General features: G+C 36.0%; 2 protein-coding genes across 2 annotated transcripts in view; both read right to left on the bottom strand.

The window, feature by feature from the left end:
* The window catches only part of LOC106871644 (calcium and integrin-binding protein 1), a 443,076-nt gene that overhangs the window by 232,074 nt on the left and 202,614 nt on the right, over positions 1-8,388 (bottom strand). The gene's annotated exons all lie outside the window — the stretch shown is intronic.
* The window catches only part of LOC106871640 (organic cation transporter protein), a 47,895-nt gene that overhangs the window by 23,750 nt on the left and 15,757 nt on the right, over positions 1-8,388 (bottom strand). The window lies entirely within an intron of this gene.

Raw genomic sequence — 8,388 nt, 5'->3', positions numbered from 1 at the left:
ATAGATAGATAGATAGATAGATAGATATCGATATAGATATATAGATATATATATATATATATCTGTGTGAGTGTGTGTGTGTGTGTGTGTGTGTGTGTGTGTGTATAGAAATAATTGCGATTTAGGTGATATACTGTTGCCTATTTTGATTATATATATGTGCGCGCGCGCGTGTGTTAGGGCCGCGGACTCGCGGTCGTAGGATCGCAGTTTCGATTCTCAGTCCGGGCGTTGTGAGTGTTTATTGAGCGAAAGCAGCTAAAGCTCCACGAGACTCTGGCAAGAGTGGGGTGGTGAACCCTGCTGTACTCTTTCACCACAACTTTCGCTCTTTCTTCCTGTTTCTGTTGTACCTGTATTTCAAAGGACCGGCCTTGTCACACTCTGTGTCACACTGAATCTCCCCGAGAACTACCTTAAAGGCACACGTATCTGTGGAGTGCTCAACCACTTACACATTAATTTTACATCCAATCAACATCATGGTGTTTGGAGTGATCACTAGTGATGGCGATGTTACACCTCCATTCATCTTCCCACACGGCCTCAGACTCAACACGGAGGCCTACATCAAGTGCCTGGTGGAAGTAATGCTGTCCTGGGTCAAGAGGGTAGCTGCCGGAAGACCCTATGTCTGACAACAGGACTCTGCACCATGCCACACAAGCAGGAGAACCCAGCCATGGCTATCAGACAATTTCTGCAACTACATCACGCCTAACATCTGGCCACATATCTCCTCAGACTGCAATCCTCTTGATTATTATGTGTGGGACCAACAAAACTCCTTGTAACACCAAAGATGAACTGAAGGCAAGGATTATGGTAGCATTCACCAACTTAAACAAGGAAACCATCCTGAAGAGTTGCAGGAGATTACGAAATCGTCTGGAGGCCGTGGTTGAAGCCAATGGCGATTTTATTGAATAAATTTACTCTTCAGTATTTCAAGATATTTTTATGTAATTTTGGTAAATATATCTGTTAAAATGAGAACTCAGTGTTATTTTCATTTTTGCGTAATTTAGACGACAGTTTATTCACTGCACCCTGTATGTATGTATGTATGTATGTATGTATGTATCTGTGTGTGTGTGTTTACAACAGTCATGACTGAGTTGTAATTGAGCTATTTTTAGTGAAAAAATATCATTTATATTTCAAAACCACGAAATAGCATTATCGTTTTGGCTAGAAAAAGAGATGTCAGATTAAATATAAACTGTTCTTTGTTTGCTATGAAGGTTCATGCAAGTCTTCATGCACCGGGTAGCTGAAAATAGCTTGGATTATTGCTGACAACTGATGAAACAAATTAAAAACAAAACAAAAAATATATATGTATAACAAAATTCTCACTTTGTAAACATCGTTATAGGTAATCCTAGAGTTAACACGCACATCTACACGTGAACAGTACCTGGTATCTTCAAGGTTTATTGTGTTAGTTTTGACATAATTTTTCCCATAGTTCTTCAATTCGAAAAATTTACCTTTTGTGATAAAGTATCAAGAAGACTACAAAACTTTCGATGAAACGCCTGGATGTGAACATTAGCCGTACATAACAGTTGATGGATATCGAATCATTGTTCCTCTAATTTCTGTCATATCTCTGTCATATCTGTTATATTTGTTTGAACATTTTCATCGCAAACAATTTGTTTAAACAAATATTATGATTTGGAAATCTGTATTATTCAATTCTTTGTTATATAATTATTTGGCTATTTAATATCAAATATTAAATTTCTTTTTAGCCATATTCTTGCGCCCTGTTCAAGAATTTTGGTCTATAAACCTAACATTATAGATATTCACATGTAATTTCAATTGGTTTTAAGAGGTTGCTATATTCACTATCACTACCAGGTTAGTACCCATGAACCATGAAAATGCAAATTAGAACAACGTTGACAATAAATAAACAACAAATGAACACACGAATATATTAAACTACACCCCACCAATCTCTACGCAAGCACGTCACATCACAGCACACACAAACCACACCTCATATACACACACAGATATACATACCAACACCAACAAACACAAATGCAATGTAACATAATTATCACCGAGTCTTTTATGGGGTCATTCGATTTGAAAGAATTGACAGCTAAATCTCCCTCAAATTCCATCATACATACTTAAGGAAAGAATACATTAGATAATGTGATCTAAGGTGCAATACGTTAGGGAAAAAAGGAGAGGAGGTCATATAGTTTTATCACACTGATCTGGTGCCTACAATAATAGTTTCAAATTTTGGCACTGGGCCAGCAGTTTTTAAGGGGAAGGGTAAGTCGATTACACAGACCCCATTAATTGATTGGTACTTATTTTGTCGACTCCGAAAGAGTAAAAGTCCGACCTCAGCGGAATTTGAGTGCAGAACATAAAGACGGACGAAATGCTGCAAAGCATTTCGTTTGGCATGATAATGCTTCTGCCGCCTTAATCAACAACAATAATAATAACACAATTTATATACAAATACATAAAGCACTATCAACATCACTACTTAATACTCAACAGACCCTTCTACATGTTCGTTACAGCTAGAAATAGAAGCCAAATTCTCTCAAATATACTCTACCATCTAACAAAGATAGGACACATTAGGCAGTCTAGTACATGATATTCGAAAAGACGAGATGGTCATAGTTAGAACACGTTTGATTATATATCTGCTCGTTTAAGCCATAACTGGAGCCAAACAACAACAGCACACACATGACGCAGCACCTACGTTATCGTTCAACTTGCTGGAAATATAAACCTAATTTCGCTTCAAATCACTCCTTACACTCATAAAATATAGGAAGGACACGTTGGATAATGCAGTCATTGATAAAAAAAAATTCTTAAAATAAGAAGGAATAGTCATGACCAGAATATCTTTGATCTTATGTATGCTTCCTCAGGGCCGGATTGGTGCTAAGTAACAATAACAAAACACACAGACGCACCAGTCTCTACACATACCACGCTGATAGACATACACACGTGCGCGCATGAGCGAGCGTTTTGCAAATGAGTGAGCATTAACAGGATCACAATGAGTTTTGTTATACGTGGATAAGTTTTGTTTGTTCGTTTGTCTCTGTGTGTGTGTGTGCGCACGCGCGCGCGCGCGTGTGTGTGTGTGGATTTGCATATATTATTAACCAACAAAACTAGAAATAGAAAGAAGACTTAGGACGAAGGATAAAATGTATTGTTAAATGCGAAATTGCATTTTGTTATTAAGTTAATTAAAGTAGACTTCTTGCTATATAGTGTAATTACATCTGCTGAAAATGCTCATCCCACGTTCCAGGTATAGCGAAAAATAGCTATGAATAAAGTTTAGTCTGTATCTGATAAAATATACACAAGTTCACGCCACCCTTGTGAGGTCTGCCATATGAAGTTTTCGTATACATATGCCAGACTTGTTTCCTAGTGTCTTGTCAGAAGATTTCTCCAAATGGAAGCAGAACGGGGAGAGAGTGAACCGGTGAATTGTGACGCTGCTGAAGATGGACGTGAATAAAGTTTAGGACATCATTGACAATTTCTGGCCAACAACTCTGCTGAAGACAGAATTGAAGATTTTAGCCAAGGTGTCTACTTGTCATCAATATTCTTGTTGGGAAAAGGCGGACCTGCGCGATCGAAGCCAGGATACATCTAGAACAACGTTCACTTTATGCAATATATCATAGAGTGGGTGAATGACAAACCAATTTGCATCAGTTGAGAGCTTTCGATGTGTGTGTGTGTGTGTGCGCGCACGCGAAAGGTAAGAAAAGGCGAATGGGAAATGTTTTGTCAAATATATGTTGAACTCATTTCCGTAGCAGGATACATTTTAGTAACCGCCATAACATTTGGTATTGGACTGGAACAGAACAGATCTGGATACAACAGACTCTAACACTAGAAGTATTCTGACAAAACAAGTTTGAAAACCATCGATTAAAGATACCAAATTCAGAAGACAGGAGGGGACTATTGATTGTCAAAAATCAGTTTAAAAGGAAGTTGTTCATGTTTCCTATTACCTTTCTAACTCAGAAAAGGCTGCTACATAACCAATACCTATGAAACAGAATGAACTGCGTGTAAATGATATAAAACATAAAATAGATGCTCACTTCTGCCAGGAAAAACAAATTCAAACTGAAGGAGACTGTAAAAGCAACAACTCAATACTCATCATCAAGACAACGAAAGCTCCATCTACATGTATATGTGTGTGTATGCATGTATATGTACATGTATGGAAGTCAGTATATGTATGTATGTATGTATGTATTTATGTATGTGTAAAAGTCACTTTTTCTCACAGAGTTATGCTGCAATGGTGGTTAACAAGGTTCTGTGGCCTGTGTAAAGTATCGTTTTTTTAATTAAATTTTTAGTTATTTAATACAATTCTTTTCATGGATTTACTCAGTCAAATGACAAATAAATGATTAACAGATTATATATATTCTTTTATTCTTTAACTTGTTTCAGTCATTTGACTGCAGCCATGATGGAGCACTGCCTTAAGGGGTTCTTTGGGTAAAGAAATTGACCCCAGGACTTATTCTTTGTAAGCCCAGTACTTATTCTATCGGTCTGTTTGACCGAACCGCTAGACGACTGGGACGTTAACACACCGCCATTGGTTGTCAAACAACAGGGGGGTCAAACACATACACAAAGACACACACAACATAAACACACACACACACAACACACACACATACATATATATAAACATACGACGAGGTTCTTTTAGTTTCCATCTACCAAATCCACTCACGAGGTTTTGATCATCTCATATATATATATATATATATATATATATATATATATATATATGTATGTATGTATGTATGTATATTATACATATAGTTATCTATCTCTCTATATACACACACACGCGCGCACACATACACATACCGCCCATCCTCTCATATGTACATAATACATACATACATTATAATCAGACGGTTATGATTTTCTTTCATTTACGTTCTTCATTTTTCTTTGTACCCTTAAAACTATTTACTTCTGAAAACATCTAACAAACAGTCTCTAGTGTTTCTGACAATTTCATAGCACTCGTCGCTTTCAAATGGATTGGTGTCTACGTAGAATTCAATTGCTGTTGTTCATTAGTCAACGAAATATCTAAAAGCAGTCACCTTGTTTTACCAATGTGCAAAGTATTCCTTTTTAAAAAAAAAGAATGCTGTGTGAGATTTGAGAGAGCTTTGGCCACTATTTCAAGCAAGTGAAATGGCCACACCAAGCAGGCATGTCTAGCTTTTAGAAATTTTTAGGCATAGTCAGTCTTTAGAAATTTTTAGGCATATCAAGTCTTTAGAAATTTTCAAGCATGTCCAGCCTTCAGAAATTTTCAGGCATATCCAACCTTTAGAAATTTTCAGGCATATCCAACCTTTAGAAATTTTCAGGCATGTTCAACCTTTAAAAATTTGCATGGTGATCAACAGCCACCAAGATTTATGTGTGTGTTACACAAAAAAAAATGTTCCCAAATATTAATAAGCGAAGGAATATAGTGAGAAATCTGTGACACTTGATATTGTGCATCTCCACCATTTTTGATGTAATCAGATCCTCAATTACTAATAGCTAAACACATCGAGAGCATTGTTAGTAACATTTTTACATTTAGATGCAATACGATTCTTGTGATACACAAATTTAATTTCCAAAATATGAGATATTCGATGGTCTTGAATTGTGGACACTTGTTAGAATTCAATAATCTCCACATATCACTGTTTTGGTGCGATTGTAAAACAATATCGCTTTGTAAAATCAATTAATTGTAGCTGTAAAGTCAGCAATATTAAATTAAGCTTTCCAACGAATAGAAAAGCCAACTAGAGGGGGGAAAAAACGATCTATTTCAGAAGGAAATATTGGTTTCAAATTTTGGGACAAGGTCAGCAATTTCGGGGAGGGAGTAAGTCGATTACATCGACTCCAGTGTTGAATTGGTACTTATTTTAGTGACTCCGAAAGGATGAAAGGTAAAGTCGACCTCTGCGGAATTTGAACTCAGAACGTAAAGACGGACGAAATATTATTAAGCATGCTGTCCGGCGTGCTTACGATTCTGCCAGCTCACCGCCTTTACAGGAAGAAATATTAACATCATCAAATCACTTGTGAAATTGACTCAATGTATTTTCTAAAAATATTGCAAATTCTTCAGCAATATTATGGTTTTCGTTTGAAGTAAGCTCATCAAATTCATTTGGCATATTTTAATATTTAAAAACTGTATGAAATCATTTTTACGAAATTGTGATAACCACAAAACTAATTACATTTCAAAAGAACTTTTGGTAGAGATCATCTGCCAAGTTTTTTTCTCTCTGTGTGTGTGTGTGTGTGTGCGTGTGTGTGTGTGTGTGTGTGCGCGTGTATCGTTGTTTGTCATCATTATTGTGACGGACCTTCATTACCTAATCGCAGCTGCAATGGGCATGGCATGTTTGCAGGATGGGAGTGGTGACAGGCTCCTGAAGGCACTTTTCTATGCTGACCTGTGTCAGGGTAGACGGAGCCGTGGTTTCCAGAGGTTGTGATAGAGGGATGTGCTGAAGAGCCATGTGAAGATCTCTGACATCTTCCCAGACATCTGGGAGGAGAAGAGCCTGCAACGCGATAAATGGTACCGATGCTGAAGCTCGCGATTCCAGCCATAGAGGAGAAACAACAGAGATAATACGAAAGAGAACATGAGGCATCGCTTCTCTGTTGCATCAAGTAGTTTCACCTGCACCAAATGTCATCGTTGCGTCAGATCAAAAATAGGCCTGGTAGCCCACATGCAAACCTGCCATAGATCATTACTGAACAAGAACAATCAACGTCGAATTACGACGGACAGCCGAATAAGAAGATATAACAAATGATCAGGTATATCGATCATAATATACATAAAATAAAACAATGATAAGCTAAAGTAACCCGAGCGTCTCCCCATTAATGTTTCTCAACACACTGAACGATATAAGCGATTCGTGAAATTATAAGATATTATGTGATTATTTTATTTATATATATATATATATAAATATATATATCGTTGTTTGTCATCACTGTCGTGAAGACCTGAAATACCTGAGACAAATGAAACCAAGATTGGCAGTTTAACGATCTGTTGAAGAATCATCTGCAAGTATAAAAGGAAATAAAAAAAACATTAATTCGCATTCACACGCACTTTCATGCACACTCGTGTGACACACATATATAAATATACATATATATATATATAAATACACACATGTATATAATGTTATATATATATCTATATATATAATGTTATATATACATATAATGTAATTCTATGTATATAATATATATATGTTTATAGTTATCCATATTCTTTAAAGTTAGTAAAGACTAATTTGTTCTTCACATTCGCATGCAGATTAGTATGCAGACATGCAGACACACATTTACATATTTATACGTAAATACGTATCATTATTAACAGTTTTATGTATATAGTTATGCATTTCTGATACATGTGTATAAAAGTCAAATGATGGTATCAGTATCGTCTGCTTTGGATTCCATTGCGTCATTTAAACCTCATCATTCTAGCAACAAAGGGATATGTTCTGCTCATTTAGATTTCATCTCAGCGTGAAAACACAAGAACTAGCCATTGTAATTAATCTGTTTCACACCATCAGGTAAGTAGGTATGGTGTTTCAGTATGATAATGAACTTTGTAATGCATATGTGTAATGGAGTTCTATGTAATAATAGTACAATTTTGGTAAAGAGAAAAGTTATTTGTATAAATACTGCAAGCGACATAGTCATTTGTCGAACTTTGATGGAAAGTAACAGAGAAACTGAAGACGGTATCTACCAGAATATGTATGGTATTTCTTTTGTTCTTTTTTAAAATTAGCCAGAGGAGGAACGGTACACATATGGCCTTTTATAACTTCTAACGTTGATGAGAAAAACGGACAAAAGCATCATAGCCACTCCGCAAAAGACACCGAATACTGGGTCGCAGTATTCATTCTGGTAAAGGATGAAATCTAGGAGTCAAAAAGTAGAACTCGACATAACTTACGTCGACATAGTTATATTCAAAAGTTTTTGGTTGGTGTCAGGATATTTTCTACGGAGATAAGGATAAGTCGACTAAAAATAGGTTCTAGCTGTAAGGGAGGAAGGTTTACATCAATAAAAGTAGTGAATATAACAGAAGTAAAACTTGTCAGCGTCAGATGTTTCGGGTAGTTTTTACACATGTCAAAAAATACTATACATGTATGAAATACATAAATATACATAAAATAATTATTATATATATATATATATATATATATATATATATAT

Source organism: Octopus bimaculoides, chromosome 19 (genome assembly GCF_001194135.2).
Source record: "Octopus bimaculoides isolate UCB-OBI-ISO-001 chromosome 19, ASM119413v2, whole genome shotgun sequence".
Lineage (NCBI taxonomy): Eukaryota > Metazoa > Mollusca > Cephalopoda > Octopoda > Octopodidae > Octopus > Octopus bimaculoides.
The sequence above is the reverse complement of the archived record's forward strand: the minus strand, read 5'-3'. Positions and strand labels throughout refer to the sequence as shown.